The sequence below is a fragment of the Prionailurus bengalensis genome, chromosome B3 (genome assembly GCF_016509475.1).
Source record: "Prionailurus bengalensis isolate Pbe53 chromosome B3, Fcat_Pben_1.1_paternal_pri, whole genome shotgun sequence".
Lineage (NCBI taxonomy): Eukaryota > Metazoa > Chordata > Mammalia > Carnivora > Felidae > Prionailurus > Prionailurus bengalensis.
This window is the reverse complement of record NC_057355.1, coordinates 121,537,641-121,550,825: the sequence shown is the minus strand read 5'-3', so window position 1 is coordinate 121,550,825 and position 13,185 is coordinate 121,537,641. Positions and strand designations below refer to the sequence as shown.

General features: G+C 41.6%; 1 protein-coding gene across 2 annotated transcripts in view; it reads right to left on the bottom strand.

Annotated features, from left to right (window-relative positions):
- The window catches only part of TTLL5 (tubulin tyrosine ligase like 5), a 285,893-nt gene that overhangs the window by 9,992 nt on the left and 262,716 nt on the right, over positions 1-13,185 (bottom strand). The gene's annotated exons all lie outside the window — the stretch shown is intronic.

Below are 13,185 nucleotides of genomic sequence, written 5' to 3'. Positions count from 1 at the left end.
TACTACCCGTCAGCTGTCTTAAGGAAAGGGAAGTAAATTTTCAATGAGATCATCAGACTCAAGGCTTTTCTAGTTGAGAAAAAACAAAGAATGCACCATGACTTCCACACCACTAAAGGAGGCCCAGACCTCGAACAACATGAACATATAACTGGAGCTATTTTTCTCCCTCCAAGGTCTCAAGTGAACAGGAGAAGTAAAATTAAAAGCTTTTTTTTTTTAAATTACCTAAATGCAAAGGCTTTTGTAAATTGTGCCTCTTAGATCTGCCCCTAAGGGCCTTTCCAACTGATCAGAGTGGCCCTGATAGTACCTTCTGGCAACATTCTGGCTTGATGAGAGAGTGAATGAATCCATTTATTTATATCCTGAGTGACATGAGGAGAAAGGGACAGCTGGGGAGCGAGGGCCAACCTGCTGTCCCCTCACCTTCCTGGGCACGGCTCCAGCGTGTAGGGATGAACAACACAGGCACAAGAGCATCAGATCCAGTTCGTGAAACCCTGCCTGGTGACACGGAGGCGCCGGGCACAGCTGCACGGGCTTTGTTCAGAGAAAAGGCAGTCCCGAGCAGCTCTGGAGTGCAGCCACAGGGGACAGGGGAGCGAATTGGCTGACCACAGGAGCACCGAGAGCTCATGCCCTCCCAGAACCTTCTTCATTTCTAGTGAGCAACAGGGCACTCAGTTTCACTCTTGGATGTTAAATGCACCCTGGGTCAAGTGTCCATCTGGGGGACATTTACTTTCTACTTGCAAGTAACTGGAGAACCGAAGTCATATATACAATAAGCTGAATTCTTCCCCCCAAAATGTTCCATAACTTATTTCTGAAAGTATATTTAACTCCTATGAACCTTTAAACCATGTTCCCCTTATTCTGGTTCATTTTCTTATTACAAAAAAAGCAGTAAAATGGGCATAGTAAGGTGACATTGTGGAATAGAAAGAAAGATAGAATGACTTTCAAATGTGACTCAGTGAAAAATGTTTCTTTTTGTAACTCCATTTAGATAGTCAAGGGCATACTATTTCACACGTTTGCAGCCTTTTTTTTTGTGTGTAAGAATACTTAATAACTTCCCTTTTATGAAAATTTCAAAATTGCAAGGCTGATCTAAATCAAAGTTCTTGAGATTTAATTCCATGATCTACGTACATCTAGGTTTTTTTGTTTTGTGTTTTTAATGTTTAAGAAAGAAAGTGTGCGCGAGGGGACCTGGGGCAGAGAGGGAGGGAGACAGAGGACCCAAAGGCAAGCTCCGCACAGAAAACAGTGAGCCCAATGTGGGCTCGAACTCCCGAACCACGAGATCATGACCTGAGCCAAAATCAGACACTTAACAAACCAACTGAGCCACTCAGGCGCCCGACATCTATCTAGTTTTGAAGCATAATCCATTTAAGCATATCTGGGATGTGTGTGTGTGTGTGTGTGTGTGTGTGTGTGCGCGCGCGTGCGCACGCACATATAACTTTATATATAAGATGTTTATATACAATGTAAATGTATGTGTATATCAATATATATATATATTTGTGTATATCAAAAATATATATATATTTTGTGTATATAAAAATATATGTATATAATCTGGATTTATAAAACAAATCACTAAATCATTAAAAGGTAAGTGATATATTTCACAAGTGCATTTACTTTCTTATAAAGATTTAATTTCCTCATAGAAAGTTCTAATAATGAAGAATGGTAGAGTAACACAAGGATATTTGCTTAAGCCTGATTTTTTTTCTATTTATTGGCCTTCTAATCTTTGGGATTTAAAAATAATGATTACTGTTTTCTGAGCATAGGACAAATACATGCTCACTGTACAAAGTCTTTGGTGGGGTCTAACTAAGATAGATTTTTATATAGCTTTGAGTTCAAAAGAATTGATAATACAGAGCCATTTTGTCTATTCTAGAATAATAATTTCTAGCCTGACACAAATTCCATCTCATTCTGCCTAGAGTAGACACAGCATTAATTCAAAAAAGATGCTGGACACTGGTTCTCTGCCTAAAGATCAACAGAACAGAGGACTTTGAATTACTTGAGGAAGATAAAGGAAGGGACTCTAGACAACTGACTTTCCAACTTATTTTTAGTAAAAAAAATACATGATATATGAATATACACATAAATATCTTTCTGACCTGAACAGAAGTCTCACAAAACAATTCTTACTTTTATCATAGAGGACCCTGGTATTTTTCTTTCTATTCTATCCTGTTCCGTTGCAGGAGGGGTGGAGGGAAGAGAAAGACATGATGGTTATGATCAGGGGTATGCTAGTAAATGTTTACCAACTGGTTCTCTGTGGTAAAACAGAGGCCCCAGCTTTGTGGTGTTGGCTGATTTCCACCACAGCCAAGTTCAAGTAACCAACATGAAGTTGTAGAAGCAGTGTTGGGAAGACATGCACCACTGGCTCTGGGACGCCTGGTTGGGACCCACTAATTGATCTGATGACCAACTCTTTGGTCATGACCCACAGTTCACAAACCACTGCTCTGGAGTCTAGAGAATCAAACTCATTAGTATTTAACAGGAAACTGAGAGGGGCGAGTAGACACGGTCTCCAGGAGGTACTGAGTGACAGCACCTGTACTCAGGATGACAAGCTGCCTGGGCACTGGTCTGAGGGGAACCTACTCTGGTGCCCACTCTGACCTGGCATCATCTGCCTTCAGCTTCCCCAAAATAGATCATCTTGGCGAAATGAGAGGTATCGAGCAATGACTTTAGGAAAATGCCAGTCTTCCTGAGTTTGTTTCTTTCTTGTAATGTGGGAATAATACTAATGATGATAATTTGTGTGCTTTGGCTAAGGGTCACATAAGATAAACTATATGCAAACATTCTGAAAATTATAAAGGACTCTACAGGGCATAGTCACACAAAAATGGTTCAATTTAACAAAATCTTAATCACGGGCAATTTAAAAATATCATCTGAGCTCATCAATCACTCCCGCCCCCTTGACTCTCCCTTCTGTGGGTCTCTGAGATTCTGAAATATCCAGGTGCCTCTTAAGGCTGCCTCCTTGGATGGTTCCACTGGCTCTTCTTTCTTCTTTGGCTTTGCTTCCAACCCCTTGCTCCCTGACATTCTTTCCCTCAGATAATTTATCCACTCACAGCTTCAATAGGTAAACTCTACATCTGGCTCACATTTCTCCCTAGCTTTTGAGAAGACTTTTCTCAGTTTAATGTGCAGCCATCATGTCAAATTTGACTTAAAAAACATTTTTTTTTAAGTTTTTAAATTTATTTTGAGAGAAAGAGCACAAGCAGAGGAGAGGCAGAGAGGATCCCAAGCAGACTCCCTGCTGTCAGTGCAAAGCCCAATGAAATGCTCGATCCCACAAACTGTGAGATCGTGCCCTTAGCCAAATCAAGAGTCGGACACTCAACTGAGTGAGCCATCCAGGTGCCCCCAAATTTGACTTTTAAAATACTAACAGTGTTATTTGTCCTACTCACCCACAAAACTAGGTACTCTAATTCTATCAACTGCACTCCTAATAGCCCAGTTACCAAGATTTTCTTTTTTTCTTACAGCCAGCTGCTCAACTGACTGAACTACCCAGGAGCCCCAGCAAGGTTGAATTTAAAGAACTCGCATCCACTTCCCCATTAGCATGGCTGCTATGAAAAGAGAGAGAGAGAGAGAGAGAGAGAGAGAGAGAGAGAGAGAAGCAAAGAAAAGAAAGAAGAAAAGAAGAAGTATTAGTGAGGATGTGGAGAAATGGAACTCTTGGGTACTGTTGCTAGGAATGAAAATGGTACAGCTACTATGGAAAAGAATATGGCAGTTCTCCACAAAATTAAAAATAGAATTACTATACAATTCAGCACTTCTACTTCTGGATATACACCCAGAAGAACTGAAAGCAGACTTGAAGAGATATTTGTACACCCACGTTCACAGCAGCAGTATTCCTAACAGTCAGAAGGGAGAAGCAAATCCAGTATCCATTGTCAGAGGGATTAATAAAACGTGATACATACGTACAATAGAGTATTATTCAGCCTTACAGGAAGGAAATTTAGATGTGCCACACCACGGCTGAACCTTGAAGACATTATGCTGAGTGAGATAAGCCAGTCACAAAAAGACAAATACTGTGCGATTCCACTTCCACGTGGTATCTAGAATAGTCAAATTCATCGGGACAGAAAAGAGAACAGGGGCTGCCAGGAGATGGGAGAGAGGAGAATGGGGAGTTATTGTTTAATGAGTAGAGTCTTAGTTTTGCAAAATAAAGTTCCGTGTTGGAAAGGAGTTCTAGAGATGGACGGTGGTGATGGCTGCACAAAAATGCATATGTCCTTAATCCACTGAACTGTAACACTTAAAAATGGTTAAAGTGGTAAATTCTGTGTTAAATGTAGTTTGCCACAATTAGGAGAGAGAGAGTCAATAACAGTAGATATTGCTCTATCGCTTATTCTGCTGCAGGCATCATATGAAGTATTTACTGCACACATTGTCTTATTTACCCCTGATTTGCACAGCTGCAAAGAAGGTAAGGGTTGAAAGTAGGGGAAATCTACGATTTTTATCTACCTAATATCCCTTCCCATCTGCTGTGGTTTCGGCTCCTCTCACCTCCTTTGGAAAACTGCTCCCCACCTGTTCTATTCCAGTCAGGTGATTACAGCCAGACTATAAATGTCAGTGCAATACCCTCTTTTTTTTTTTTTTAATTCCAGTATAGTTAGCATATAGTGTTCTATTAGTTACAGGCATACAGTATCGTCATTCAACAATTTCATGCATTATCCAGCGCGCATCACGACAAGTACACTCCTAAATCCTCTTTACCTATTTCATCCACCTCGTTTCTGGTAACCATCAGTTTGTTCTCTAGAATTAAGAGAGCCTCACACCCTCTTGAGCACAAAAGTTGGCAGGCGATCCGGACCTGGCCTAGGGCCCCACCCCCGGGGCCACCGCAACTGCCATAAGAGGTGGTCCTGTCATCCAAGCCAAGCCAATCACAGCCCTTTCTGGGGACCTCTACGTACTAACGTAGAAACACTCTCTCTATTCTGCGGTCATTGAGCTGGAAAGAACAAGGCTGGAGCTGATGAAACTACTCCCCTCCATCTGATCTGCCACATGGAAGAAACCACAGAAAGAAGGAAAGGGGGAGGTTAATGAACTTGTGAAGAGACGTGTAAGGAGATGGAGAAAGATGGGGCAGAGAGGGATGGAGAAAAGGAAAGACCTGACCACACCGGAGGTCCTGGAGCCGTCCTAGTTCTCTACAGAAGTCAGCAGACGCACCCCTTCTCTTAGGTGGCTGAGCTGGGATTTGTTACTGTGGTGGCTTCTGGGGGCCACCGAGTGGGGCTCACGTGGCAAAATCGTCAGAGTGCAGGTGGAAGCTGAAGTTCTGAGGGTGTGAATGAAAGAACAAGCCCCGAGGAAAGAAACACACACAGAAGAGAAAAACTCAAGGGCAGAACTGACTAACGTGTCCCTCAGAAGAAGGGTCACTCCAGTCTTTGGTGAAGCAAGGTGTTAGATAGGCATGTGGCAGGAAACCGATCTTGGAACTGATCTTCCTGATCTTCTAAACAGCACCCATGGAAGGAATATACAAAGTCTCAGCTAAAAAAGGAGGCAAGAAGAAACATTCCTCATGCGATTGCTGGGATGATTAAGTAAGGAAACTCCACGTAAAAACCCCAGCCCTCAGGGCAGAGCAGGTGCTCAATGGAGAGCAGTTCTTGCTCTCATGAGTCTTCAAACTGCAACGACAGGAAGAGAGGACCGGACAATGCGGACGACCACGTGAGAGAACACCACAGGAGTTCAAAGGCTCTTTGTGGTAACTTAAATTTCATCTCTTCAGTGCCTTTCTCTTTAAAACCAGTTGTGTTACATTCACAGTAATCCATGCATTTTCTATACACTAATGATGAAGTAGCAGAATGAGAAATTAAGCAAACCATCCCATTGTAATTGCACCAAGAGCAAGAAGATACGTGGGGATAAATCTAACCAAAGAGGTGAAAGACCTGTACTCTGAAAACTGTAATACGCCGATGAAAGACACTGAAGACGACACAAAGAAATGGAAAGACATTCCATGCCCATGGGCTGGAAGAGCAAATATTGTTAAAATGTCTGTACTACCCAAAGCAATCTACATACTTGAGACAATCACTATTAAAATACCAAGAGCATTTTTGCAGAACTAGGAGAAATAATCTTAAAATTTGTAGGGAACCACAGAAGACCCCGATAGCCAAGGCAGTCCTGAGAAAGAAGAACAAAACTGGAAGCATCACAATCCCAAATTTCAAGATTTACTACAAAGCTGAAGCACTCAAACAGTGTGGTACCGGCACAAAACAGACACATAGATCAATAGAAGAGAATAGAGGGCCCAGAAATAAACCCAGGATTATATGGTGAATCAATGAACTTATGACAAAGCGGGCAAGAATATGCCATGGGGGAAAAAAGCTAATCTCTCCAACCAATGGTGCTGGGAAAACTGGACAGCCACATGCAAAAGAATGAAACTGGGCCACTTTTTACACCACATACAAAAATAAACTCAAAATGGATTAAAGACCTAAATGTAGACCTGAAACCATTAAAATCCTAGAAGGGAGCAAAGACGGTAATTTCTCTGACATCGGCTGTAGCAATATTTTTCTAGATATATCTCCTCAGGCAAGGGAAACAAAGGCAAAAATAAACTATTGGGACTAGATAAAAATAAAAAGCCTCTGCACAGCAAAGGAAACAATCAAAACAAAAAGACAACCTACTGAGAAGGAAGAGGATGTCTGCATATGATATATCTGATAAAGAGTTAATATCCAAAATATATAAAGAATTTATACAACTCAAGATGAAAAAAACCTAAATAATCTAATTAAAAATGGGCATAAGACAAGAACAGACATTTCTCCAAAGAAGACATACAGATGGCCAACAGACACATGAAAAGATGCTCAACCTCACTTACCATGAGGGACATGGAAATCAAAACTATGAGCTATTATGTCACACCTGTCAGAATCCGAAGCAGGCTCCAGGCTCCGAGCTGTCAGCACAGAGCCCGACATGGGGCTCGAACTCATGAGCCATGAGAGCATTACCTGAGCCCAAGTCAGACGCTCAACCGACTGAGCCACCCAGGCACTCCTAAAGGCATTTTTAAAATAGCTTCCTCACTACAAAACAAAAACAAAAACAGAAACAAAAACAAGAAACGTAGGGGTACCTGGGTGGCTCAGCTGGTTAAGTGCCTGACTCTTGATTTCAGCTTAGGTCACGACTCAGGGTTCGTGAAAGGGAGCTCCGCTTCAGGCTCTGTGCTGACAGCATGGAGCCTGCTTGGGATTCTCTCTCTCCCTCCTCACTGCCCCTCTGCTGCTCCCCACGCTCATGCTCAGTCTCAAAAATAAACATAAAAAAAATTAATCCATGCACAAATTAAAAAAAAAAATCAAATGATAACAAGAGATACAGAGTTAAAAGTCTCTTCTACTCCAGACTCACTACTGGTGTGTGTGCCCTTCTCTGAGCAGAGTCCATGCACATACAAATGTATTTTCCTGCTGCCCTTTTTACACAAATGGGAACGTAACCTCCAGTGGGTTTTTCTGGGTATCTTTTATTTAACAATATATCTCGGAAACTGTTCCATACCAGCATAAACATCTACCTCAGGGCAACTCTTAAGGTAATCCATAGAATTATTCAAATCTGAAGGCATCTTTTTAACGAGGATCACCTTGTGAGATCCCTGTACTGTCCCCCTCTGGTTCCACAGCTTTGGGTAAGGAAAACTGAAAGAGACCTAGAATCAGTCTGTCATCTTGTTATCGTGCAACCAGGAGATAACAGGAAACAGCTTCTTCCTCTCTTAAAACAAAGGGCCACCCAAGGGGGAGTTCCGATGAAGCAGGAGCCAAATTGTTGAAGCTTAGTATTTGGAGGTATTATTACAAGTGATAGCTCTTTGAATGTTCTGAAAGTTAAAGGGAGAGTTTAACCTCATATTAGCATCATTTAAGAGGCCAAAAAGAGGGCTGTTGGTGAAAAGAAATCTGACCGTGCTTGGGAGTAAGGACAGCTTTGCCACATAGACTCTGATCGTTAGAAAAACATGAGACAATCAAGCTGACAATGCTACTAATTTTAGAGGCTAAAGCTACTGGAATCTCAGCATACTTACTGAGGACTCAGATGTCAGCTCGCTATCACCACAGAGCAGATGTCCTTTGGATCCTCTGAACTAAAAGCCGGGTTCAACTATCACCCATCCTCCTCTTGTAGAGTTCTTCCTATTGGTTCTGGAAATACTCCTGAAGAGGTCTGTTCCTTTATACTTACCTTCCGGACCAATCCGTAGAGCCCACTAATCATCCTTTGCTCCTTACGAGATTTTCTAAAACGTACCACCTCGCTGGGTATTACAGCTCACTGAATGCCCACCTCTAACCTGCTATCCCTTATCCCCTCTTTGTCTATTAACAGTACAAGAAAGATTAGAGCAGTTTTTCAACTCTTTATGACCTATGTTCTATCAGTCAAGAAGAATCTGTTCAGTTTTACTTGCTGTAGTTTGTTTTACTGAAGCTGTTTCTTCTCACTTTTCCTACATAAGATTATATTATGGTTTAACCACGTTTTTTTATAACTCATGATTATCTCCCCTCCTCTTTCCCTCTCATCCCTTCTTGGTATGCATCCCTGTGCATATTAGACACCGAGGTAAGGATTCACTGTGCCATTTCTCCTCAGTCTTGGCCATCACATGATCCTTTTTTCACCACTGGAAAACCTTTTTTTCTAAATGTCAACATTTTATATTTTCCAGATCAGAACAATCTTAGCTTCGCAGAATGGTAGTATGGCCTATAGATTATACCGGCCAGGGCGCTCAGGTATTTGATGACGTTGAATCTATCATGTAAAACACGCCGGTTTTTGTCTTTCTCTTAACTTTTAATTTTTGGTTTATTAAAAACAAGCCTAAACTAGTGTGGTAGGCAGCCTTTACGATGGCTTCCTGTGACTTCCACTTCCTGGGATCCGGGCCCTTTGTGATCTCTCGAGTATGGACTGACTGGACTTACCTACTCACTTCCAACAAAAAGAACATAGCTAAAGTTATGGGATCTCACCTCCAAGATGAAGTTATAAAGAGACTGTGGCTTCTGCGTGGGTGCTTTCTCACTTTCTCGCGTATTGCTCGCCCGGAGGAGGCAGCTGCCATGTTGTAAGGCAGCTGTAGCAGTTTGCTAGGGCTGTCACAACAAAATGCCACAGCCTGGGTGACTTCAACAACAGAAATTCACCTTCTCATAGTTCAGGAGGCTAGATGTCTAAGGTCAAGGTGTCAGCAGGTTTGGTGGCTCCTGAGGCCTTTCTCCTTGGTTTACGGATGGCCCTCTTTTCCATGTGTCTTCCTCTGTGTAAGTGCATCCCTGGCATGTCCGGTTGTGTCCCAACTTTCCTCTTCCTTTAAGGACACCAGTCAGGTTGGAGTAGGGCCACTCTAAAAGCCTCCTTTACACTTAGTCATCACTTTAAAGGCCCTGTGCCCAAATATAGTCACATTCTGAGGTAACGGGGGTTAAGACTTCAACATATGAATGTGGGGGGTCACATTTCAGCCCATAACAGCAGGCCTGTGAAGAGGCCCCAGTGGAAAGAGGCCTGCCAACAGCCACGTGAGTGAACTGGAAGTGGATTTCCCAGATGAGCCTTCAGATGAGCTCCCAGCTCCCACTTGACAGCTTGCCTACAACCTCATCAAGAGACCTTCAACCAGAGGTATGCAGCTAAGCTAGGATGCTTGAGCCACAGAAAGTGTAATGTAACAAATGTTTTCGGTTTTAAGCCATGAGTTTGGGGGCAAAGTGAGTTATGTGGCAATAGGTAACTACTTCACCACCAATGACCTCACATAGCAACAAAGAAAAACCCGAATTAACTGGAATACTTGGGCAAAGAATATTGTGGCCACTTGAACTTTCAGTTAAGTGGGGTTAAGGCCAAATTTTTCTTCAAACCTTGCTGCAAATGAAACCAGTGTACTTTTTTTTTTTTACCAAAATAAGTCTTTGATAACTGGAGATCAAGACTGCTCTGGGTGCCACTTGATAGTAAAAAACATCAATGTTTCCACATGCAGTATCTTATCTAGTTTTCACGGTGACCCCATGACGAAGGCACGGCAGCTATTATTCAAAGTCAGGTGCCAAGCAAACCCCCTGACTTACAGCAGGCATTCAAAGACTATTTCTAAATGAATGTTATTTCCATTTTACAGATGATGAAACTGAACCTGGAGAAGTTAACCAACTGTTTCAGATCACAGCTCCTCGGCGACAGGTATGGTAAAAGAACCTGAGTCCATGATTTTTTCTACTGTATTATGTCACCTTACGTATTTGCTATTTGCATCTTTCTTCCTTAAAGTTATGGGTGAAAACATTAAAACAAACAAACAAACAAACAGACCAATAGATCTGTTGTCAATAGAGACTCATCTCCCAACGGTCCTATAAGATCCCTGGCCAATGGTCTCTAATGAGTATTGATGCCTTTGCAAATAGTACCGATACTAGTGATTCAACAGAACCACTAGAAAACCAATTTAATCATAGGGCTGCATGTCCACATTACACAAACCTTTCAAGTTTTCTGCTCCATCCCCTCTGCTCGTTGTCCCCAGCCAAAGATATTCAAGTTTATATTTTTATAGGAAAGGATATTTGTGGAGTATTTTTTTTTCTAATAAAAAATTTAACTTGAATGATTTCTCTAGTCTGTTGGCTAAGGCCTTTAAAAATTAATGTCCCAGGAGCCTGTGAAAGTAAATCAGGAGGAAGGAGACCTCACTGCCTTTTAGAATTGGAAAGGTCTGGCCCACAGCCCTGTGAGATCAGGAGATGGGATTAAGCTCTCACATTCTAGTAGTGATTTCAGGACTCTGAAAATTCACAAATGATTAAAAAATTTCAACAGACTGGTGCTGAAGAAGAAAGTAAATTTTATTTGCTCAACAGCCCTATGCGATGGTGCTAGGCTAAGCTACCTTGGCCACAACCAGCTACCTGATTAAAAACCCCACCTCTCTCTCTATCATTTCTCTACCTCCTATAACATATAGAAGTGTTTTGTCTTGTTTTTGCTTTTTTTTTTCCTTTTCTCAAACCAGAGGAGTCTTTGATAGCATCTTGTCCATTCCCTCATTTTGGGGTGAGTTCGTACGGCCACACTTAAAATATATACAGAACCCAAAAACCAAAGCATGCAGTGAAGAAATGGGCAAAAAACATGAATAGACACTTCTCCAAAGAAGATGTCCAGATGGTTAACAGACACATAAAAAAAATGTGCAACATCATTCATCATCAGGGAAATACAGCGAAATACCAGTCAGAATGGCTAAAATTAACAACTCGGGCAACAACAGATGTTGGCGAGGATGGGGAGACAGAGGATCTCTTTTGCATTGCTACTGGTGGGAATGCAAACTGGTGCAGACACTCTGGAAAACAGTATGGAGGTTCCTCAAAAAATTAAAAATAGAGCTGCCCTATGACCCAGCAAGTGCACTACAAGGTATTTATCCAAGGGATACAGATGTGCTGTTTCAAAGGGACACAGCACCCCAATGTTTATAGTAGCTCTATCGACAATAGCCAAAGTAAGGAAAGAGCCCAAAGGTCCATCGATGGATGAATGGATAAAGAAGATGTGCACACACACACAATGAGGTACTCGTCGGCAATCAAAAAGAATGAAATCTTGCCATTTGCAGCTATGTGGATGGAACTAGAGGGTACTATGCTAAGCGAAATTAGAGAAAGACAAATACCATATGACTTCACTCATATGAGGACTTTAAGATACATAACAGATGAAAGTAAGGGAAGGGAAGCAAAATTAATACAAAAACAGGGAGGGGGACAAAACATAAGAGACTCTTAAACATAGAGAACAGAGGGTTGCTGGAGGGGTTGTGGCGGGGGATGGGCTAAATGGGTAAGGGGCATTAAGGAAGACACTTGCTGGGATGAGCACTGGGTGTTATACATAGGGGATGAATCACTGGAATCTACTAAAATCATTGTTGCACTATATGCTAACTAACTTGGATGTAAATTAAAAATTAATTAATTAATTAAAAATATATAGAACACTGCAGTTTACTGTCTCAACAACACTGGGGCTTGTAAAGGTTATAACAGCTCTGGATTATGCAGGTTGTAAAGTTCACGGAAGATTTCGTATTAGGTTTTCGTAAGTTAACCTGTACAAATACCTTTTTATTTTATTTGTGTATTCAATTGAAAGGAAAATATCTTAGACTGTAAGTCTGACCTTTTTTTCTGTGGCCTGTACAAATAAAAATGTAATTGTAGTATAGATTTTATTTTTTAGAAGTGAAATTTTCTTCTCCTACAATTTGGTAATAGGTTTATTGCATTAAAATAAATGTTGTCTTTGGCCATCTCCCAAATCGCTTCTTTTATTTCCAGATGGTAGATCCCGGTAGCAGGAGGACACAAAGCGAATTTTAATATTAAACATACACCTGCTATGGGTCTATGACTCGGCTAAGGAAAGTTGCCTACTTAAAAAAAGAAACATCTCAACACATTTCAAAACGCACTATATTTTAATTAGTCGCTGCTTAACGTGACCAGAGCTCTCCTCTCAGATGGTGGGTCATACGATATTTACTCATGGTGACGAGGCCACCGGTTATCGCTTTCCATCAACGTTTTGAAGGTGACTATGAGTTATGATGGGTGTAGAAAGCAACAGCCAGTCTCAGTTTCTCATCATTCAACACTGCTCTGTTCAGTCAGTCAGCACTGCACTGTCTATCTGGACCACTGCGGCTCACTACTCAAGGGGGACACTGGTTTCTAAGCGGAAGTAGTATCATGGGCGGTGAGGGCACCAGAAATCACTGTCTAAAAATGCCTACTTCTACTCTCCACCACGAGTAAATGAATTTAGCGGGCCCGGGAAGGGATTCTGAATTGCGCATTTTGGGCAAAAGGTGATTTTTACACGTTTCCACAGTTATGAAGCACCGAGGAAAAATCTAACCCTGTTAGGGAATTCTAGAAACAATAATGTTAACATGAGTTTACCAATAAATAGAAACCTACTGACTATCTG